The sequence below is a fragment of the Cricetulus griseus genome, chromosome 4 (assembly GCF_003668045.3).
Source record: "Cricetulus griseus strain 17A/GY chromosome 4, alternate assembly CriGri-PICRH-1.0, whole genome shotgun sequence".
NCBI lineage: Eukaryota > Metazoa > Chordata > Mammalia > Rodentia > Cricetidae > Cricetulus > Cricetulus griseus.
The window spans coordinates 208,975,663-209,000,622 of record NC_048597.1 but is presented as its reverse complement, the minus strand read 5'-3'; the positions used below and the strand labels follow the sequence as shown (position 1 = coordinate 209,000,622).

The 24,960-nt window shown below is 41.8% G+C and overlaps 1 protein-coding gene across 1 annotated transcript in view; it reads right to left on the bottom strand.

Annotated features, from left to right (window-relative positions):
- The window catches only part of Stag1 (stromal antigen 1), a 298,555-nt gene extending 284,811 nt beyond the window's left edge, over positions 1-13,744 (bottom strand). Inside the window, exon 1 of the mRNA XM_027414298.2 lies at positions 13,592-13,744. The gene's annotated coding sequence lies outside the window, so the exon portion shown is untranslated. The remainder of the gene's footprint in view (positions 1-13,591) is intronic.
- Between the last annotated feature and the right edge of the window lie 11,216 nt (positions 13,745-24,960).

Here is a 24,960-nt window from a genome sequence, read left to right as displayed (position 1 = left end):
CAGAACAGAACTGGGAAATGGCTCAGTGGCTAAAAGCACTTGCCATGCAAGCCTTAGAATCTGAGTTCAGATTCCCAGAAGCCATATATCATATGGTAGAACATGTCTACAAACCTTACATGCCCCCAGTTAAATTGGAAGCAGAGAGACAAGAAACCTCCCCTTCCACAGCTCCAGGGCCATCAACCTGGAGTACATGGTGCAACAGCAAACAAGAAGAGAGTTCCTGCCTCAAGCAAAATGGAAAGTAAGAACCTGGTTTGTTCCCGACCTCCACAAAAGCACCATAGATAGTGTGCACCCTCATATACAGACACACACAATATTTTACATGTCAGAACCCTCCATTCTAGTTCTTCCCCTCAATATGTCATTATAGGATTCACTTAACTATTAGTCAGAAACATTTCTTGTGATGGTTAATCTCAATGGCCAACCCTCTCAAAAATAAATGGCACTTCACTTGTAAAGCAGACCTTAGACCAGTTGTCAGGGTCTTTCCAGAGATGATAACCCTAAAAGGGAAAGACCAGCCTAGAATGTGAACAGTATTATCCCATAAGTGTGTGTGTGTGGGGGGGGGGGGCTTAAGTGAAGTAAGTAGGAGGGAAGGCAAAAGCCAAGATATACAAGCATTCATTTTCTGCCCAGCCCACCCTGCTTCCTGGATACCATTAAGGTAAGAGACTCTGTTACTTCATACCCACTCCACCAGAAGACTGTAACATCTAAGATCATGAGCTGAACTAAAGTTCCCTTCCCTTGAGTTGCTTTTATTGTATTCTGTCAATACCTCTCTACTAACACATCTATCTCCAAAACTCTTACAGAATCACAACAGTTTTTCACTTTACTTCTCTCATAATCACAACTGTCCATGGCACTGGAACTGTCACCACAATTCTCTTTCCTATTCCATCTCTCCCTTGCCTACTCCAATATTCACAAAAGAGTAAAACAAGGATTCTCAACCTTGGCACTACTAGTATTTTGGGCAATCAACTCTTTGTTACAGGAAGCTATTCCAGCTATTTAAAACCTTTAGTAGCATCCCTGATCATCTATACCCTCTGATGTCAGTAAAATACACCATCACACCAAGTTTTAACCAAAATTATATACAGGCATTGCTAACTGTGCTCTAGGATACAAAATTAGCCCCCCAGGTGAAAGAACTGAGCTAGAATTTTTATTTTTCTTGTTTTTGTTTGTGTGGATTTGTTATTATTGCCTTGTGTTAGGTGCTAGGAATCAAATCCAGGGCCTCAAGCAAGCTAAACAAATACATACTTTGAGACTCTAGAATATTTTTAAACATTCCTCTATGTAAAACTCACCCATAGGTTTTTATTTTACTTAACATAAAATTCATACTCAAATACACCTTACACAATCCAGATTCAGTCAACCACTCCGACTTCATGGAAAGCCACCACATTCTTTCTGCATATTCTCCCTACAGTAACTACAGGTTTCTACTAATCCCTGGCATACCACAAGGGTTTTTGCTATAGATTTGGGTCTCAGATTTTCCTGTGCCTCTACTCTTCTTGCAGTAGGTTCTGTGAATGTCTCCACTTAACTTCCCATTCTCATAGGTGACTTTCCTTATTATCATCACAATACCACACTTAATCCCCAGGAGGAATCACAGTATATGATTTTCCAGTATATAGCTAAACTTAAATGAACAAATCTATTATATAATGTGGACATTCTTAAGTGATAGCTGAGTTGGCTTCAGTGATAATTTTTCATCACCACCATCTCATTCCTAGCTAGATTTATCACTTCCCTCTTGAAACAGAGGGAAAGAAAAAAGGAGAGGCTTGATAAAGCCTCCATCTGTAAACTAATTTTCTGAAAGGTAATATACAAACTAAATAATATATTGTCAATCTATAAATAGTGGCTATGTGTTTAAAGGCCCTATAATGTGACAGTTGGAAACGATGTTCTTGCTCTTTTAAAAATCTCTTTCTATCACCAGCTTGGCCTGAATATGGCTAAAATGGAACTCTAGGGTTGGGAAAATGGCTCAGTTGCCACAGCACTTGCCATGCAAGCCCAAGGATTGTGAGTTCACACCCCTAGAGCCCAGGTAATTACCAGGCAGGTGTGATAGCTGTTTGTAATCCCAACATTCAGGAAGCAGTAATAGTGGATTCCAAGGGCACGCTTGCTAACTAGACTAGCTGGAACTGGCAAGCTCCAGGTTCATCAAGAGACCCTGCCTCAATAATTACATGACAAATTTCTTAAGAAATTTGGTGAAATACCTGGGATGGGATAACTGGATCACAGGACAACTATTTATTCATAATTGGTAGGTTTTGTCAAACTGTTTCCAAAGTATACAGAAAATTTTGGATTACTACCAGCCATGAATGAATGAGTGAGATTACTTTCTGGTTCACATCTCTGCAGTCGTCTGACATTGTCACTCTCTTAGGTATTAACCCTTTCAACAGCTGTGTGGTTGTGTCACATCGTTCTTTTAACTCATAGCTCTCTATACTTAAGCTGTTGCATTTTTTTTCAGGCAAATTATTTTTTCTATTGTTTCTTCATTTTATTGTTTTAGTCTGTAACTTTCATTGTGTTTTTTGTTATTTATTGCATTTTTATTTGCTTTACTTTTGTAAGTTTCCTGAGAAATAAATTTTATTTAGATCTTTATTTGTAATATAGATGCTTAAAGACATTAAAAAAAAAAAGCAAACTTGTGCTACTGAATATGCTGTGTGACATGATGAACATTAGGATCTAGGATGGATCTAACAATTGCCCTAACAATCTTTTTTTCTCAAGACAAAGTTTCAAAGGTTGATCTAAAACTCCTGGCCTCAGTGCTCTTTCTGCTCAGCCTTCCAAACAAATGGACACCACACTCAACTAGCCTACTTGTAAAATACTGATTAAGAAAAAATATGCCAATAATGCAATATAAAACCCTTTCTGACGCTTATTGGTGACAAAATAACAAGTATTATTAATAAAATTGATTTGTTAATTCAAAATTAAAGAATATGCTCAATTTCAGCTCAAAGCTATTGAAAATAAAAAACGTGAGGTTTTTTTGTTTTGTTTTGTTTTTCCCCAGACAAGTCTATGATCATCAATTTGTTTGTGTTGTTGTTGTTAGTTGCTTACTCTGGCTTCAGAGTCACAAAAAAAGCTGAATCCAAACTTAGTGTTTGAGGAAAACTGTGTTTGAGGAAAGGTATTTGGCCTCACCTGTGAAATAAAATCCTCACCTGTGGAATAAAACCTCCATAGAACTGCTGTCATTTACTTTAATACACCATATCTAGCATTTGACATGTCCTTAATAAATGATCTATAACCATGTCTCAATCAAGTACCTCATTGTGCACCAGAAGTCTGGGTTCAATTAATCTGGCTGGGGTCCATCTTCAACATGTGGCAGTTATAGTCCTCAAATGATTCTAATTTGGAAAGGAAAAGTGGGAAGCTGCAGAGGACTTAACTCGTGGCCTTGTGTGTTCTTAGCATGAGCTCTAACTACACAGCTAAAGTAACCCCTTTCCCAGGTAATTCTAATGTGCAAGTGATAGCTTAAGGACCAAGTTCAAAATCTTTAGTTTGGCACGCAGGCCCTCTAGTCACTGCATACTTACAGGTTTACATCTTAGTTCCCTTGGCATTTGGGGTATCTTTTTTGATATGTCAGTATTTTCCCCCTCAGGTACTAGGCAATGAACCAACAGTCTTACACTTTACCATTTCAGACAGCTCATAACCACCTATTAATTCCAACTGCAGAGGCTTTGACACCTCTGGTCTTCTTGGGCATCTGCACTCACCTGCGCGGGCACACACAACAATTAAATCTTTTTAAATGAAAATATTGTATTTCTTCTATACATTTTCCAGTTACGTGAGACCACGAGTTATTCTAATAAACTGGGAAATGTAGAGAACAGTATCATAAATTATGTCTTTGAAAACTAAAGATACCCAAAAAGTTCCATTATGTAATTTAGAAGTTATTTTATGATTATCTCAAAAGGATTTAATAAGCATGTTATCTTGTCAAAAAGAAAACAACATCAATTAGAAATAAACTGATGCCCAAAGTAATGATTGAAAGACAAAGGGCTAGACAGGGGTAGAGATGTAGTTAAAAATCTTATCTCAAGCTCGAATGAAATTCAGTGATGATCACTCATGCAAAAGGTCCTGCCTCAATGCCCAAATTTTAAAAATTAAGTTTCTGTTTTTTTCTTTTTGAATTAGATCTTAGCTTCTGCACTTTTCTACTCCAAACTGCCTATATATTTATGAAATACAGTATTTTTGTTTTTATAAAAATATCTTAAATATTAGTAACCTAAAATGAAAACCAGCTAACCACAGCTTTGTTCTCTGTATCCAGGAAAAAACAGCCAGCTATCATATTTGATCTACAAACTTTATATTAGAGAAAATTTACAGAATGTGTTTTACTCTTGGTAAAGACTCCTACTCCTTTTATTTACGAAGCCTAACAGTCATAAATAATCTTAAAGAAATCTAATGTATCAATTGTAAGATAGGCATGGTAGAGCACACCTGTGACCCCAGCACCTGGCAACTGAGGCAGGAGCACTACCACAAATTCAAGGTCAGCTTGGTCTATGTATAAAGTTCTGGGCCAGCCAAAGTAATGTGTAAGACAGTCTCAAAACACAGCAACAACGGAACATGTCAATGCCTTGCTTTGATGCTGTACCTCTCTAAAGAAAAAGGACTCCAATTTCTAAAACGTGTTTAATGATAAATAATGATAAACAGGAAACACTAGTTATTGCCTTTATCTATTAGTTAGAAAGATAAAGGCAATCTTCCTGATTATCCTCATTAGTTTTATTGATGTCTATTGCCATATGGTGAGCTAAAACTATTTGATTTTTCAGAAAATTAACCTTACTATTTTATCTAGAGTCTTATTCATTTTAAGTTCTTTGGATCTACATACAATACAATAAAATCTAGTGGTTAAAAGACTTTTAACATCCAGAGCACAGAATACTATGGAGGTTTGTTTTGTTTTGCACACAGTTTCTCTCCATGTAGCGGTGACTGTCCTGGAACTCACTTGGTAGACCAGGCTAGCCTGGAACTCAAAGATTCACCTGCCTCTGCCTCCTGAGTGCTGGGATTAAAGGCATATGCCAACATGTCCAACAAGAATATTTGCTTATATCTCACAGGAACATTTTACAGTTTGTATTTACTTTAAAAAAATCTAAATTAATGAATTTGTCCAAGTTTATATAGCAAGAAAGGATGGTTTAAATTTGACAGTAACTGTAGTACCAAGATCTCTTTAACAGTAGCTTTCAAGGCCATATCACATTACAATGCTTCCTTCATCTATGACCATGAGGTTGCGTTTCAGTCAATGTTGTCTTCCCCACCCCCATTTGTCTAGAAAGGTTATCTCTATGGATGGAGCCACTGAAACAGTTCATGAGAGGCATTTACTTCTTTAATTTGAATTATTAGAATGAAACAGGGTTGCTTCCTTTCTTGTAATGTGCATCTCCTCCACTGTCATGTGCAAACTGGGGTTTCAGAGATCTGAAGCAAACATCACTTTCTCTGCTACTTCTATAATGCATTCTTTGTCTCTAACTGGAAAGTCTTTAGGCTTGTTCCAGCAGCCAACTTGTAGCCTTGTAAGTAGGGTAAAATCTCTCAAATGCTTCATTCCTTTTTGACAGACATTAGCATATAATGAACTTTTTTTTTTTTTTTTCAGACAAGGTCTCTTGCAGTCCAGGCCGACCTAAAACTTTTAACCCTTCCTGCCTCCACCTTCCAGTGTTAAGATTACAGGTGGGTGCTACCACACCCTGTTTATGTGCTGCTAAGGATCAACCTCAGGACTTCTTGTATGCTAGACAGGTACTCAGTGAACATCCTCAGCCCTCAACCTTACTATCACTAAAAATTTCCACTTTCATAGTCAGGATAGGCAAAAAATAAAATAAAACTGGAGAAACAGACAATTACATAATCATAGTCAAATATTAGCATTTTTCTCATAATCTGATAAAATAAGATCTCACCCTCTCCCAGAAAAAAATCATCAAAGACAAGGAAATTTTTGAAAAATGCTGTCAAAGCCAAATATGGTTGTGCACACTTGTAATCACAGCACTTGGAAGACAGAGACAGGAGGATCAGGCCAGCCTCCGCTAACAAAACCCAAACAGTATGTTCACATCACCATTTGATCATTACTAAAATAAAGCATCCAACACTCATAAAACGCATTCCTTCCAACTGTGAGAGATACATTAACCAAGAAAAAGTCTTAATAAAGTAAAAAATTTACCAGACTTAAAGCAAAAGATACCCAGCCTACAATCCACAACCCAAGAGACACTAGAACCCTCTTCCAGAAACAGATAGAAGCAAATGCAGAAATCCACAACTAACCATTTGGCTAAGCTCCTGGAGTACAATGCAAGGAGTCAAGACCATGATGGCAAAACCCAAAGAATCAGCTGACCCAAGCTAGTGAGAGATCATTCTGACTCTGGTCTAACAAATGGGGAACCTACATCAGACCAAACTGGATTCCCCTTAATATAGGTGACAGTGGTGCGACTGGGACAATATATGAGGCCACTGGTAATGGGTCCAAGATCTAACTCTAACGCACAAACTGAGTGGAGCCCATTCTACATGGAGACATACCTTGCTCAGCCTAGACACAGGGATGTGAAGGATGGAGAGGTACCTTAGTCCTGCCTCAACTGCATGATGGGACAGACTTAGTAGACTTCCTAGAGGAGGCCTTACCCTCTCCAAAGAGCAGAAGGGAGGGGAAGGGGAGTGGGAGAAGAGGAAGGAGGGGGAATGAGGATTGGAATGTAAAAAATAAATTAATAAAAAAGAAATTAAATAAAGAACTATGAAATTTTAAAAGTCAAAAACATATTAAAATCCCTGATCTCAAAATGAAGTTAGAAATCAGGGACAATAAGATATCTACAGTAATCCTAAATATTAAAAATTGAATATACATTTAAGTAAGCCATAGGTAAAAGAATTCAATGCAAATGGGGAAACTATTTTAAACTGAATAATGGTACAATACTAAAATTTATAGAATATAGCAGTGCTTAGAGGAGATCAATAGCTTTAAATGTTTTTTATTGGAAAACAAGAAAATATAGGTTGAATAGGATGGCTGTTGTCTATAATCCCAACACTCAAGAGGCTGAAACAGGAGGATTATCATGAATTCAAGCCCAGCTTAGGCTATAGTAAGAGTCTATCTCAAAAAAGAAAATGAAAGAAAAGGAAAAATCTCTAAAATTTATGGCTTAAGACTTCACATAAGAGGGGAGAAGCCAGGAGGTGGTGGTGAATACCTTTAATCCTAGCACTTGGGAGGCAGAGGCAGGAAGATCTCTGAGTTTGAGGCCAGCCTGGTTTACAGAGTGAACTCCAGGACAGCCAGGGAGGGCTACAGAGAGAAACCCAGTCTCAGGGAAGAAAAAAAAGAAGAGGGAAAGATCATAAAGAATAGAAATCAATTGTCCTAGCTGTGATCAGACAATGACCAAAAGCTACTCAGAAAAGGAAAGAGTTTATTTTAGTGTATAGGTTATAGTCCATTGAGGAAGCCAAGGAAGAAGAAAAGAAGGAAACAAGATAAGAGATTGAATCAGAACCCATCAAAATAGCTAGGCTTACTTGTAGGGGAAATGCTGGTCACGCGCACTTGGAGGCTGGCACAGGTGATGCAGACCACTTGGGCGTGGTCAGCATTTCCCCTACACTTATTGGCTTGCTCAGCTTGATTTTTTTTATACAACCCAGGACCACCTGACCAGGGATAGCCCCATCCACAGTGGGTAGGGCACTCCCACATCAATCACTAATCCATAAAATACTGACAAACATGCCAACAGGTCCATCTGATTAGAGGCAATTCCTCAGCTGAGGTTCCTTCTTCCCAGTCTATGTCAAGTTGACAAACTAAATAGCACTAAGTAGCACAAGTTAATAGAAGACAATAAAAGATCATAAAGTTGCTTTTATCATAAAGATAAGCTGAACCACTAGACTGGTCAAGATTAAATGATATAAAAACACATTGATATTATAAGTAAAGAGAAAATACTACAGATCCCACTGAAAATAGAAGGAAAACACAGGAAACAAGCTTATGCTGGTAAATTAAATGAACAAATTTTAAGGTGCAGTTTAACACAAGGCTAACAAAAAAATTAAACAGCCCTACAGCTGAACTTGAATTTACCACCAAATATCTTTCCACAACTAAGTGTGATTCTATAATCCAGTACTCAGAAGACTGAGGCAGAAAGATTCCAAGTTTGATACAAGTCTGAGCTATACATCAAGTTAAAGACCAGCCTGGGCTACTTAAGGCTATTTAAGCCTCTCTTAAAATAAATTACTTTACACAAAGAAAATTTCAGATTCAGGGAGTTATTTAAAAAATACTTAGTACCTCACAGACACACATGCAGGCAAAACACCAATGAACATAAAATAAATTTAAAAAAAAAATCCTCACACGGTGACGATTTCTCCAGCTCAAAGTGGTAACGCCAGGAATGGTGGCACACGCCTATAACACTAGCTAGCACACAGGAGGTGGAGGCAAGACAATCGTGGGTTTTTAAGCCAGCTTCAGTTCCAGAGTTTATAGGCAGCCTGAGCTACAGAGTAAGACCCTGGCTCAAGAACTTTTAAAAGAGATTTACTTATTTTAATTTTATGCAAGTTTTCTGCTTGTATGTGTATCAGTGTATCACATGTGCACAGTGCCCAGCAGAGGACAGAAGAGAGTGGCATATCCTCTAGAACTGGAGTGACACACAGGTGTGGGCTGCCATGTTGATGCTGGGTATCAAACCTGGGTCCTCTGAACAGGCAGTGCTCTTAATTGCTGAGCCATCTATCCGGCCCCCAAGAAGAGTTTTTTTAAGGCAATTTCTCCAACTATCTCATTGGCATATAGCATTATCAGAATTTTAATGTTTTTCAGTTTGATGTTAGTAAATTGGTTTCTTACAGTTATACTTTACACTTCCTTGATTACAATTCAACAAAGACTACTGTAAGTCATACCATTGTTGTTTTAACCAGCATTCTCAGTTAAAAAAAAAAATGGAAATAGTATTCTTCACAAAGGTTAAATATTATTTCATGAATGATCTGCTTTTTTGATTATATGTATTATATTTATGTTTATACTAAGTTAAAATGTAAAATGTTTAACTGCTAGCATCTAACAAGATGAAAGGTATTACTGTATGTATTTAATTATAGTAAAACTCCATAGAAACAGTTGGGCAACTCACTGGCTCATCATTTCCACCCACAGCACAAAAGAATGTACTCTATAAAGCATGCAGGACTTCCCCAGCATTGAATGAAAAAATAAAAGGCCCAACTTAGCAGCAGCTCTACACGGTGGCACACATCTGTAATGCTAGCACTCTGATTCAGATTGGAATTTCTAACCCAGCCTAGGCTAAATAACCAAGTTGCAGACCAATCTGGGAAAGTTCAGCATGACTCCATCTCAAAACAGAAAAAAAAATTTTAAATAGAGAAAAGGCTGATAATATTGCTCAACAGGTAAACATGCTTCTGGCCAGGCATGATGACCTAAATTCAATACCCAAGTCCCACATGACAGAAAGAACTAAATCTCCAAAATTGTCCTCTTACTCCCACACACACATGCATAATGTGGCACACATATACCTACTCAACATATGCAATAAATAAAACTTAAAATTTTAAAATAAAAAAATTAAACATACAAGGGAGGCAGGGATTTGAGACTTCCTTCAAATACTAACTGGTAAAGAGAAACACTTAAGAGTTCAAGGGCAACCAAGATAGCTCAGCAAATAAAGGAACTTGCTACCAACCCTGACAATCTAGTTCAATCCCAGAAACCTGATGGTGGGAGAAAGGAATGGATCCCCACAAGTTATCAAATCTCTGAATACATACCATGGCATGCACACAAGCTCGAGGGAGGGAGGGAGGGAATCCAAGGAAAATCTCAGGGAAGCTCAACTGGGATCCTGTACTGTAACTACCATAACAGAAAACTCAACTCCTTCCTTCTCTAGAGACAAAGCCTACTTGCTACGTTAAGAATTACCTCATAGGCCAGGCACTGGTGGCACATGCCTTTAGTCCTAGCAGAGGCAGGCGGATCTCTGTGAGTTCAAGGCCAGCCTTGTCTACAGATCGAGTGCCAGGAAAAGGCTCCAAAGCTACAGAGAGAAACCCTGTCTCGAAAAACCAAAAAAAAAAAAAAAAAGAGAGAGAGAGAGAGAATTATCTCATTCTGCCTTATAGAAGATCATTCTTTATATCGCTGATTCATAATGAAACCCTGTGCCCCAAAAGGGGTGGGGTGGGCGAGGGGGGGGTAACAAGACTCAGCAGATAAATGCACTTGCTGACAATCCTCAAAATCTTGAGTTTGATCCCCATTTCCCACATGGTAGAGAAGACCAAATCCCATAGGTTATCCACTGACCTTCATATAAGCAGCAGCCACACACACACATACACACAAATAAAATCTTAAAAAGAGCATGGCTATAATCCCAGCACTTGAGTGATAAAGGTAGAAGAATCAGGAGTTCAAGGCCAGGCTAGGCTACAATAGCTCCATGTTTTATTCAAAAATAAATAAAAGTAGGGACATAAAATGTAGCTATGCTAACGTATATCAGACCCTGGTTTCATACCTAGTAGTGCAAAGACAGACAAAAATGATAGAGGGGAAAAGGAGGGAAGGGGTGGTTACCGATTTTAGCTATGCCCTTTCTTTATGTCCAGATTGTAAAAGAGTAAATGTGAAAATGCTTCTCTCCCCATTAGCAGGAAATAAATGACCATCAAACTACCTTTTTTGTCGAGAATGGGAGAGATCCGGTAATATAACAGAATAGCTCTCCTATAACTACACTACCAGAAACAGATATTGGGGTTAAAGCTGAAGATCAGAGAAGGAAATCGGCCAGCCACTAGCTCTTACTTCTGAACCTCAGACCTAAATGGGCCATCCTGTCTCCAGGAATCCTAAGATTGAATCTGACTGAATCTGTCTCCTCCTTCCTTAAATTCCTCTCTAGTGCTGAGATTAAAGGTGTGTCATCCTAAATTCTGGGATCAAAGGCGTGAGTGAGATCTGTTTCTCTTTTAGACTGATTCTCTCACGTAGATCAGGATGGCCTTAAACTCAGAGATCCATCTGCTTGTCTTCTGAGTTCAGGGATTATAGGTGTGGCCAACACTGCCTGTCTTCAATGGCTAACTAGTAACTTAGCTCTTAAATAAAACTTCAGGTAAAGTTTGTTAGATCACAAAGTATCACCACATACTAAGACACACATACATTCCAGCACTAAGAAGGCAGAGACAGGCAGATCTCCCTGGCCTAAAGAGTGAGTTCCAGGACAGGCTCCAAAGCTACAAAGAAACCTTGTTTCAAGAAACTAAACAACAACAAAAAAGTAAAACCCAGATCACAAACCTAGGGGATGTCTCAAGACCTTCAGTTCAATGATCTCTCCCCTGCAACACAGCTTTCTTAACTTTTTAAAAGAGTCTGAAGCAGAAGAATTGCTATAAACTCAAGGCCATACCAAGATATGGAAAAACAAACAAAAACAAAGCAAAACAAACAAACAAAAAAAACATATTCAGTAGTTGGTTGCCCTGGCACCCATCTGTAATCTCATAATTCCATGGGCTGAAGAAAAGAATTGCCCTAAATTAAAGGCCACCATGAACATCTGCACAGTGAATTCAAGGCCAGCCTGTGCTCCACATCCTATGTGGGGGAGGGGAGACGGCCACACTACAGTAATTGTATTAATCTTCAAAAAGGAATCCACTAGACCTCTACTTGTTTTGCTTGTTTAAGACGGTATCTCGTTCAACTTGTGACCAACTCTGCCTGTCTCCAGAGTAACCAGAATTACAGGCACAGACCACCATACAGAACTCCAAAGTACAATTTTAAAATGCAAAGAAAAAACTAGCAAAACACCTGTGGGCTTTATTAAGTTTATTCGAGTAAACAAAAAAAATGTGTTACAGTCCCCCATAGTGAAAAACAACGAATCATTCCTGGTTCTTTCAGTATTTCTTGATCAGACTTTTAGCCTCAACTTACATACAATATGAGACCATCACCCATCATACAAAAACGAATCATTTTTATTCTCACTGTTCTGTACATTTCAATAAGAGCTGCACCATCAGAATTTGCAATTTTTATTAAAAAAAATACACAGGGCACTCTATAAGTTACAAATTCCATTAAGTTACAAATCATACAACTCCGTGCGGATTTAGGTACTTTCACAAGCACTACTTTTGCTGAGATGCAAAACGTAGTTGTTTCTAAGCACAATCGAGAGAATAAACACACCCCTCATCTCAACACCAACTTCAACTGCAGATAATTCACTACCACAAACTGCACTGTTTGGGGTCTACACCGCTCCAAAACCGTCCCACGACTTAACTCTCCCAGGGCACGACTGCCTGCAATGTGAAAACAATCACTAACAATTCGAATGTAGACAGAAGCGGGTGACGTGACAATCCGAGAACCAGAAAAAGGTTGTGGTCCCTACTGCACCCAAGCAGCACCCAGTTCGGACCCCTCCGAGTGGGGCTCGGGTCCAACTCCAACCACTCGGGTTTCCTGGCCTTTCAACCCGCCCCCCACCTTCAGAGAGGAGGCAAAACAACTTTTATTGGCCTCGTCTCCCGGGGTGGGGGGGGGGGGGATTTGGGAAACTAGCGGGCCAGTGCTCGGGCCTGGACACGTTTCACCAGGAGGGCCCCCGTCCGGAGCGGAGACGGCGGATAGCGGGAAAACCAGGCTGCGACGCTCCGTCTGCCCAGGTCGCCAGCCCACCGCCCCACCCCAGCACCCTGAGGCCTGGGCCAGCAGTCAAGCTGGGCGACCCCCGGGACCCTCGGCGGAGGCGAGCTCGTTGTCATGTGACGCCGCCGCCGCCGCCGCCGCCGCCGCCGCCGCTACAACACGGCAGAAACGCAGGGCGGCGGAAGGCGTTCGCGCCAGCCCGCCTCGACTGGCCCCGGCGCGGGCGAGTCCCAAGAGCCCGGGCGGGGAGGGGGGGCGGAGGGCGGGCTTGGCGGCGGGCCCGAGCGCGCCACAAAGGCTTCCGCGCCACCGCCGTGGAGCCCAGACGGGCGGGGGCACCGTTTTCGCGGCCCGCGGGAGGGGTGGAGAGAGCGGAGTGCCCGCCGCGCCCACAGCAGGTCCCGGGCGCTCGGCCGCCCGCAGTCGCCGCGCAGCAGCTCACAGGCCCGCGCGGCCTCCCTCCCCCGCGCGCGCGGGGCCCGCGCCGGCTCGCCCGCCCGCCCGCTTGCCCGCCCGCCCGCTCGCCCGCCGCCCGCCGCTCGCGCTCTCAGGCTCTTTCCCCCGGCCTCCATCTTGGATCGGCGCTTTCAGCCCCCGCGCCGCTGCCGCCGCATTCCCCCTCTTTCCCCCCCCCCCGCCGCCGCCGCCGCCGCCGCTCGCGCTCACCTCAGCTGCCCATCCGGGCGCTGTCGGCCGTCGACCCAGTTTCCCCCCAAAAGTCTCCGGTGTGTTATTCCCGATGTGGGGGGGTTGTTACGGGGTGGTCGCCGGGGGTTCGGGAGCGGGGGCCGCGCCTTCAACGGAGCTGCAATCCTAACCCGCCATCTGGTGGCATTTTCCACACGCCAATGGCGCCGCTGCAGACTCGGGTCCCGACCGCCCTCTGCTGGCCGCGGTGCTCACTGCCTTGCTGACAGGACGGCTCGGCCCGGAAAGGGGAGGGAGTAGAGGCGCGAGCCGCGGGGAGGGGAGGGGGGCCTCGGACGGGGGCGCGCGCTGACGCGGGCCTCCGGGTTGCGCGCACGCGCACCAGCGGGGCGGGAAACGTGGCCTCTGCGTGGCGGCCCCGCCCCCGCTCGGAGCTCTCGCCCGCCTCCGCCAATGGCGAGCGTCGGCTACCTGGGGATGAGGGCGCTGTGGACGGCTCGTGGGCCGCCCGAGGCGAGCGGAAGGACAGACTCGGTGGCGCCTGCGCGACCCGCTCCCTGGGTTTGCCGCCCGCCATTTTTAGAGCTTGTCGGAGACCCGGGAAGGAGCCCGCGCCCCCCCCTCCCCGGCTCCTCCGCCGAGGCCCCGCCCGCCCGCCGCCCCCACCCGGGGCTGCCAGCCGCCCACAGCCGCCGCCATCGGGCCGTGCTGCGCCCTGCAGCCCCGCTCCCGCCCCGCGGAGCACGGGCCTCCGACCTAGAATTGTATTCGCGGTGTATTATTGACGAGGTGCTTTCCCGGGACGAGGGTGAAAAGGTCTCGAGCACCCGGGACTTGCCCTGCCGCGGAGCTGAAGGGGCCACGCTGGCCGCTCCGGGCCGATTGGCGTCGTCCTCCTGCCTCTGTAAAGCAGATCGTCTCCGCCGTGCTGGCTTTGCATAAGGCGGCAGCATTGGCTTAGTTAGCGAGATCGGAGGAGCTAAGGCCGCGAAAAATAAGGGGCTGGAATCAGGCTCCTCCCACAGCCTAGGACTACTTTTCGTGGCTCTCAAATGGCGAGCGAATGAATCCCAGCCGAAAGGGAAACAGTCACGAGACGGTGACCCCTTCCCTGCTCTACCTAGGCTCGACCAAGGCTCCTGACCTGCTCACAACTTTGCGCAACAAAAATGAATTCTTGCTCTCCTAGGTCATCAGCCTCGTGTATTACTCAATGTTTACTGCAGGAGGAAGCTTCATTTTTAATATCACCTTAGAAACGTGAACTCGTTCATAGTCTTGAGGGCTAGCAAGCACGTCAGCTGTCTCTGGTATCTGGCCCAAAGGTTGCCAGGTGCGTTGCTCCTCCCTGGAGGAACTTTGGTATGGATTCTTGACGGTCCTTGTGCAGATACAATTTTTTAGGAAAGCGTCATGTTTAATAGTTTCTGACTTCTTTGCAGAGCCTGTTTCTAGCTTGCCTTGTTAATAAAGGTGCCGACTCTAAGCCACACACATGTTATTTAATCTGTTTTCTTAAACTCGATCTGTGGGACTCTAGTAAAGGCCCGATAGTCTATCTTAATATAGTTGTAGTCATGATCTCAAAAACAATAAAAAACAAAAAACAAAAAATCACAGTACATTTAGCCATTCCCTTTTCCCTTCTCTTCCCAAGCCTGAATGCTATGGTCCGTCTCTGGGATATCTTCAGTATTTTCTCATTTTTCGGCTTCTTTTCTGTTTTCTCAGGTTTTATCTTAAAAAAAAATTTAAAAAAAACAAACAAAAAAACAAAAACCGGGGCTGTCAACTCCCTCAAGTTGCTGTACTATCAGTGTTCCTTTCCCTGCCACATATCTGAAAAGAGGCTGAGGCAGAAGGATTTGGAGTGACGCCCTGAGATCCTGTGGGGAGAGGGGGACACACACATAGCCTTCCCCAGTCCCCATCCTCCCTTGAAACTTTTCCTTTTAACTTGCTTCCTTAGATCTGTACCTACATTGTTCGCTAGTCTTTTGATTCAGTTGGTAGCTCTGTTTTGATTTTGGTTTTTTTTCTATCCCACAGTTCAACTCCCAGTTTTGAGAGCTCCTTTTGACTATATTGTTGCACTTTAAAAGTCCCAAAGTTACTTTGTTGGTTCCCAATTGTTCCTTAAGGAAGATTCCTTATTTTCAGCTACTTTCCAGGTGGCTCCATCCGGCTCAAAACCTTAAATAATTCCTCTCTTTCTGTATATCTCTATAATTTCAGCAGATTAGGTAATGTGCTGTGAGCCATGGACCTAGACTGTTCTGAACAGCGATGTAACGTTGGACAAATCTCTGTGCGGGTTTCCTCAGCTGTAAGATGTAAATCACAATAGTATCTCATGGGGTGACTGGATTAAACTGCACATGTAGCAATATGGTCTGTATTGTTACATTGTTGCTTTTTATCTTTAAGATGTTTTCAGGTCCCTACCCTCAAATGCTGGAGATTGAACCCAGGACCTCACAAAGTTTGGATTCTGTAACAATTACACCCAGCCTGGCATTTGTTTTTGTTGTTTGGAGACAGTTTGAGTTTCCTTTTGTTGTTAAGGATCAACCCAGGGGCTTCCGCCAGCATTTGGTTTGGTTTGGTTTTATCCAAAGACATGGGTGGCCACATGAGTTTACAGAAATCTGAATTATGTTTATTTTGCTGTTACACTTAATAATTGAACTGGTGTGTATAGATAATTACATTGTTCCCAAAAGAAACTCTGAGTCTCATCATTGTCATTCAGTATACTTAGTATACTTTCTGTTCTCCAATGGTTACTGTTGTCTTGGCCCTTTTCCTCCCACCTCCATTATCTTAGAACAGAACAATTGTAATAGGCTTTTCTTTCTTCTGTCTCCTCCTTGTCTCCAGTTTCTTCCCCAACCTCTCCTTTTTGAGATAAGGTTTCCCTGTAGCCCAGCCGGGTCTGGAACTTACAAATCTCCTGCCCTAGCCTCACAAGAGCTGAGATTGTAGTTGTAGAATGCCACCCTGGTTTGTAATCTCCTTTCACCTCTCTTTTTCTACAAAAAAAAAAAAAAAAAACTTTTTCTATGACTCATGTGCATGTAAAATACTTACTGGCCTTCAAATTGTGATGGCTGAGCTTGGTTGTCAACCTGACTGCATCTGGAATTGCCAATGGCCAGGCATGCCTATGAGGGATTTCTTGACTTAATCATTAGAGGCAGGAGAACCCATCCTAAATTGTAGCCACACCTTATAGGTAGCCTTTGCTTTTGGGCTATTTGCCCTCACACTGGATAGCAAGTTAGAATGTATTCGTTTGGAATTCCAACATAACAAGACCAGTGGCTCTCTAGAAATCCTCTGTACTCCAACTCCAGATTGGAACTGCTGAGACATGAGGTCTCCTGGACTGAACTACTAGATTCTTGCCCTTTCACTCAGGAGACAGCCATTGTTGGACTACCCAGCCACAGCCTAGAAGCCACTCTAATAAACACTGAGAGAGAGAGAGAGACAGGCAGACAGGAGACAGTGTGTGTGTGGCCTGTATATATGTGTTCCTGGTTCCCAAGGAGGCCAGAAGAGAACATTAGATTCCCTGGAGTTAAGGATGGTTACGAGACACAAGATAGGTGCTGGAAATAGAACCTGGGTCTCTGAAAGAGCAGCTAGTGCTCTTAACTGTGGAGCCATCTCTCCAGCCCCTCACTCTCTTATCCCCAAGAAGCTGAGCATTTGGGAATCATGAGAGTTTTCATTTTCTCCACCCCCTTTTGTCCACTCAAGACATTTGTTGTTTATATTATGAAAAAATAAGTCCTTTTCCTTTTTTTCTGCTCTTGCAATTCACCACTGCTGCCAACTGGTGGCAGTAATATGTCATGCTGTTCAAATTACCAGTCCATGATTAGATTAAATCACAATTTTAACTGTCACTTGTTTTTGAAAGTCAAGCCACAATTTTTTTTCAGAAGTGATCAGTTCTGATCCAACGTTTATAACAAGAGGAATTCAAAATACCTTACCTTTTAGAATCAGTAAGCCTGTTAGAGGCAAAAATTATCACGTAAAGGTAGAGAACCAGAACTACTCAAGACATATGGAAAGGAGAAAGGCATGGGAACATTCACTATAATTCTATCACTGGGAAGGCAGAGGGAGATGAACCTCTTGAGGTAGAGACCAGACTGGTTTACATAGCAAGTTCCAGTTCAATCAGGGCTACAGTGAAACTCTGTCTCAAAAAGAGATAGAGAAAAGAAAAACGTGTTGGCATTGCACCCTTTTAATACCAGCACTCAAGAGGCAGAGGCAGGTGGATCTCTATAAGTTCAAGACCAGCATGTGCTATAGAGCAAGCTCCAGAACAGCCACAGCTACACAAAGAAACCCTAAACACACACACACACACACACACACACACACACACACACACACACACACAAAAATCCTACTATGAAGGACAAGACTTATGCTCATACTCTGATCCAATGTTTAATAGTAATATTAATTTTAGCTTTTTGTGTTCCTTACAACCATAAATACAAAAATGCAAACTCCTAGATTTCAACTTTATAATTCTCCATTACTACCATCATTCTTCTTTTTCACCTATTCATCTTAAATAGTTCAAGAAGTCTTTTGTATTTAACCATAAGTGGGCTCAAAGTTAAAAGCCAATTTTCAGGCTGTTATAGGTTCTTCTCTAGAACTCATCTTCTTAAACTGTGGGTCATGAATGGGTGATATGTAAGCAAAATTTGGCAACAGTAAAAGGTTTCCTACCATGCAAAGACCAAATATTCAAAGTCAAATACTTAATGACTGTGAGCTGTTTCTGGCAGCACTCGACTGTGTTGTATTGTGTGATTTCACTGTGGCCTTGGTTGTGAACACATGACATGTACACTTTGCACCATGCATGCACTAAACACCATCAACAAATGCTGCCTGTCTCACCTCGGCTCAGATGTTAGGAACTGCAGAATTTTTCTGTAGATATGTAATGTTCTACTCTTATAGAAACAAAATTTAACTACAGAAAATAAGCACTTTTAATATTTTCCTACCACCATTTTTTATTTAAATTAGAAACAAGCTTCTTTTACATGTCAATCTCAGTTCCCTCTTCCTCCCCTCTTCCCCTGCCCCCCACCGATCCCCCTATCCCAGCCCCTTTCTGCTCCCCAGAGAAGATGAGGCCTTCCCTGGGGGATCTTCGAAGTCTATCATATCATTTGGAGCAGGGCCTAGACCCTCCCCAGTGTGTCTAAGCTGCCAGAGTATCCCTCTATGAGGAGAGGGCTCCCAAAGTCCATTCATATACTAGGGGTAAATACTGATCCACTACCAATGGACCCATAGATTATCCAGACCTCCAAACTGACTTCCTCCTTCAGGGCCTACCATCATTCTTTAGCATGTAAATATTAACATATCTTTGTATTGTTTTGTATTAGAATGTTTTTGAATTGCTCTTTCAGGGGCTGGGAATGTAGCTCAGTGGTAGATCTCTTGCTGAGCATACACAGATCCTGGGTTTCATCCCCAGAACCACAAAAGAATAAATATTTGGGGTTAGAAAGATGGCTCAATAGATAAAGATGGTATGCCAGGAAAGCCTGATGACTTGACTTCAATCTTCAGAACTCACAAAAAAAAAAAAAAAAAAAAAAAAAAACCAAAGTGGAAGGGAATAACTGATTCCACCAAGCTGCTCTCTTACCTGTAAACACACGTCAACACACACCATGCACCACACACACATACACACATATAGACCATGCATATATATGTATATGTATACATATACATATACAATATTGTAATAATTTGCCAATTGAGTTACTGACTTGAGTTTCAATTTAAAAATCATTAAGGGGATAGAAAGCGGGCTCAGTAGTTAAGAGCACTGGCTATTCTTTCAGAGAACCTGAGTTTAATTTCCAGCACCCACAAGGCAGTTACTATAACTCTAGTTCTAGGGGATCTGACTTCTCCCTTCTGCGTCCACAGGCACCAGGCACACATATGGTGCACAAACATAAATATAAGCAAACACTCATCCACATAAAAATAATTTTAAATAATTTAATTTAAAAATCATTAAATGAATTTTGGCAAAGAATTAGGACCTAATTTCCAGCAGTTTCTAAAGGAGTCCTAAACATCTACTATTTTGTACAACATTTTTATGCAAACCAGCATTCTCAGAATTGACAACTATAAAATCAGAATATCAACTCTGAAAAACATCAAGGATTCTTTATGTCTCATGATAACTATTCGGTCAAGATCGAATTCTTTATGTAAAATTAATAAGCATGGCCATTTCATTAGTATGCAAAATTACTTTCGTTTTTAATAAATGGTAATTTTATATGTACATCAATTATTAAAATTAATTTCTTTGTGTTACTATCAGTAAATCCCTGACTTGTATACCTATTTATGAACCTGTATATACAAGGTCCTGTAAAATGTTCTCAAAGGGAGGAGTGTCTAAGGAACCCGCCTGTGGAGGATCACTATCAAAGCCATCAGAGAGTCACTCTAGGAAAATGTGCAGGGTGTAAAGATGCAGTTAGTTCTCTTCCCTTACTACCAGTTCCCTAAATGTTTCATATTTAGACTCTTCCCAGAGTTTGAGATTACTTCCTCGCATATATTGTACTTCAGTTTTTCCGTTTGCTCCGTTTGGTAGAGATGTTTTGGTTTGTACCTTTGGACCTTCCCCTAACACACCTGACTCCTTTTGCTGCAGTTTAACCCGACTGCTCTTTACTACACCACTGAGAACCTCACTTGACTATTTGTTCTCCAAGGTAAGAGTGCCTCTTTCTAGAATTTGTTTTCTTTTAGGTTTATTTCCTTGTTTTGCTGGAGAACATTCTCAGTTACTCCAGGCATGTCTAATATATTCTATCACTCAAGCTATACTACCCAACTACATGGAAATATGAACTTACCATTGAGATTTGTGTTCTTTGAGGCAGGGTCCTATTATATAGGAAGGCTAGCCTGGAATTCACTCTGCCTACCAATAGTTCCAGGTAGCCCACCAATAGTGTGAGACTCTGCTGAGCAAGGTGGTCCTCTCCTTTAATCCCAGCATGTAAGTAGAGGCAAGAGGATCAGGAGGACAAGGCCAGTTATAGAACTACACAATTTGAAGACAGTCTGGGCTATAAGGGACCTGTCTCAAATGAGACACAAAGACAAAGAGGCTTGTCCAAAGGAGACCAATGGACTTGGTAATAAAAACTGAGTATGTTACCCAGTGACAGAACAGAAACATCATGCCTCCCATGAATTTTGGGCATGCCTCATAAACTGGACACATGGAGGAAAGAGTTTGTTGATCCACCGACAAGAAGAAACACAGAAAATGAGACAGAGAAGGGCCAGAAGTGGCTTAGTCTTTGTTCCTTCTCACATTCCTTTCCTGAAGGGCATGGGGAGTGCAGACAAGAATTTTTTTCATTCTTCGTAAAAGGAGAAATTGTCTCCTTTCCTTGAAAACAAAAGTAGTGAAAGATTTAAATGCTTCCTGGTGGAACTGGTGAGCTGCTGCTCCAATCCCCTTCTGGTAAGGATTGTAACAGCTGCTGGGTGGATGTTGACTCAAAGCCACTTTACCTAAGTGGGTGTCCTGTGGGGGGAGGGGCTCACCTACTATTGCTGATCAATAAGGAGATATTAAAAGCCAGCTCATGGGAGGTTGAGGCAGGAGAATCTTCATGGGCTTGAATTCATCTTGGTCTACATAGTGAGTTCTAAGTAGATTGAGACCCAGTCATAAAAAAGAGGCAATGGAGCTAAGAGTTTGGCCATTTTAACCCAGTTTGGGTCAATTCTGATGCCAGCTGTAACCTCTCAAACTGTGTGTGACATGCATGACCTCCACTGCCCAGCCCGGTTCATGCATTACCTTGCTGCCCAGCCTGGTTCCTTTAGATCAAGTCTTCATTGCCCACAGCAGCAAGCAACATGGGGTGTGGAAAAAAACTAATCGGGAAACAAAGTATTCTCAATGTGAAAGGACAAAAATAATTAATTCAAAATCAAACACTGATGATTCAAAAGCATTTCTGGTAGCACCTGTATATTGGCATGGAAATCAGGATGCTTGACCAGTAAAATTACACGGAGTTTATTAGGATAAAATAACTTACATAGGAAACAAGTGACTATCTCATCATTCCAGTCCCAAGGATGTAGACCCTGCTACCCTGATGCTCTCCAAGACCAGAAGGGGCTTCCAAGCCTCAAATCAATCCTTTTCCAGTCACATCTGTACCTGTGACCACGCCCAAAAGGGTGTGGTCAGTGCTATAGGTGCAGGGGTGGGGGGGTGGGGGGTAAAAACATACAATTTAAGACCTACTGCCAGAGAAGCAACATAGAGCAATTGGCAAGAACTACATGTCCAGTCCTAGGGCAAAGGCATAACAAAGATTACAATGAAGCCGTCCTAAACTGGAAAGTTTAAGTTTTGTACCTGATATTTCTATCTAGGAAGAGAGGACAATATTTTTGATAGTCTAATCTTCAACCTCATCAAAGACCTGAGAAGAAAGATAACAATACTAGGGTAGGCAGGAAGTGCAAGCGAGCAACTTCCAACAGGTGCAAATGAAGACAGAACAGATGGGAAATGTTCTGTGTGTATGTTTGTCTTATTGCTTGATGAATAAAACACTGTTGGCCAATAGGGCAGCAAGATAGGCGGGACTAGGAGATGAGGAGGATTCTGGGAAGTGTAGGCAGAGAGGAGCTGTCATGTGACTCCAGGAAATGACATAGCTGGGCAGAAATGGCCACTAGTTAACCATGGAGGTCTGTCTGAAGGTCTGCACAGAGAGGCAGGAAGTGGCATAGAAGCTGGGCAGAATCCATATATAAGCAGGCGCAAACAGGGAATTGCTCTTTTCTCTGCAAAGACACTGAGCTGTCATCATGTAGCAGGCAAAGGAGTTGTAGACCTGGCATTCCCCAGTAAGATGAGACCATGTGGAAATACTTAGGTTTTTAGAAATGGGTTAATAATTAATAAGAAGCCTGACAGTGGTGCACGCCTTTAATCCCAGTACTCCCAGTACTCGGGAGGCAGAGGCAGGCAGACCTCAGTGAGTTCGAAGCCAGCCTCATCTACAGATCTGGTTCCAGGACAGCCCCCAAAGCCACAGAGAAACCCTGTCTTGAAAAACAAACAAGCAAACAAAAATATAACAACAAAACCAATAAGAAATCTTAGCCAAAAGCCAACAGCTTTATAACTAATATAGCATCCTTGTGCTTCTTTGGGGCAGAGAAGGGCAGTGGAACCCAGCCGGACCAGAAAACCTCACATTACACCTGTTCCATGGTGACAAACTTGAGCACTTGTCACTGTGCATGGCATCATACCACACAAGGCCAACCAACACTGCCTCAAGCATCTCCACTCAGGCCTGAGGCTGGCATATGCTGTGGATTTCAAAGTTACACTATATACACAGTTTCCTGCTGTTATAGAAACATAATTTTAATTATAAAAAATTTCGACTTTTAATAACAACTTATCATTATTCCTCAGCATGTAAATCTCAAATTAAATCTTTGGATTGTTTTGAGTTAAAATGTTTGACTTTAAAATTGTCGAGTTTCTGACTTCCGTTTAATTAAAAAAAAAAAACAATTAATCAACTGGGTGGTGGTGGTGCTCACCTTTAATCCCAACTCTTGGGAGGCAGAGGCAGAGGCAGGTGGACCTCAGTGAGTTCAAGGCCAGCCTCCTTTACAGAGCTAGTTCTAGGACAGTCATGGCAGTTACACAGAGAATCCCTGTCTCAAGAAACTAAAAGGAAAAAAAAATTGTGAATGAAATCTGGCCTGAGATAGGGCTGGGATTTCTAATGGTTTCTGAAATGGCCCTAAACATACTTCCAAGACCTCTGAGACATGATGAAGAGATAGGCTTACAAATTCAGTGATATAGAAAACCCATTTAGTAAAATAAACTCCAAAATTTAGGGGAGGATCGTGTTAGGTCTACACTTAAGACCTAACATGAGCCAGATGGATCCTCTCTATCATACTAGGCTTAAAATGCCTAGAGTACAGAACAAAGAAACAAAATTGAAAGCTGCAAGAAGACGCCAAGCAAACTTCCCAACATACTTCCTCAAGGCTAGTAAAACTTAAAATTATATATTTCAAGATTTTAATTGCTAACAAAATTTACTTCATCTAGCAGAATTGTTCTTTAATGTTAAAGAAGAAAAAATAAATTCCAAGCATAAATAAAAGTAATTCATTACTCAGTACTGTGAAAGATATTGCACACAAAAGGAAGAAAGCTATACAAAATTATGAGATCTTGGAAAAGACTAATTTCAATAGAAAACAGATTAGCAAATGAGAATTATGAATGAACAAAATGCTATGAACTCAAAAAAAAGCTCTAAGATGAATGAAGGATAAAGGAAAGAATACAGGTCAATAATAACCTAAAATATAATTGTTATAAATTCTTTAGTTAAACAACACAGACTGACTAATTGAATTACAAAAAAGAAATTGTTTTCTACAAGTGACTGACATCATTGTCAAAGATAGATAGAGATCAAAAACTAAAGGATTGAAAATGATATTTCAAATAAATAGAAAGCCAACACAAGCAGTAACAGCAATATACTTGACAAAGCAGATTACAATCCAAAATTATGTAGATAAGAAAGAACATATTAACAAAGAGAAAATCCATGAAAAAGATGAAATTTGAAACAAACTGTGCCCCAGACAGCTCACTGATTTCATAAAACAAACATTAGAAGACATAAAGAGACAGGTGTGTCCTAACACAATAATAATGGATTGTATCAATACTCCATGATCATCTATAGATTGATAACCCAGACAAAGAAAGAAAGGAAGAGGGAAGGAAGGAAAGATAGTTTCCAAGTTAAATTGCTTTTAAGTCAAATGAACTTAGCAGTTATCTACAGATTTTTTCCTTTCCTGTTGTGGAATAATCTTTTTGCACATTGTGAAGATGTGTCACTCCAGTTGGTTTAATAAAAAGCTGACTGGTCAGTATCTAGGCATGATTTCCTGAGCAGAGAGGACACTGGATGAAAGGCAGAGTCCCCAGCAGATATAAAGAAAACACAGAGCAAGCAGGATGGGCAAAAATGGAGAGGAAGTAATGAGCACATGGAAGAATGTAGATTTTAAAATGGGGGTTAATTTAAGTTATAAGAGCTAGTGGAACAATATTAGGCTATCCGCTGAGCTTTCATAATTAAAAGTCTCCATGTCATTTTGTGTGAGCTGGCAGCCCAAAGCAAAATCCCTCTATATTTTTATTTTTACTTTTCTGAAGCAGGTTTTCCCTGTGTTGCCCTGGCTGCCCTGGGACTCTCTCT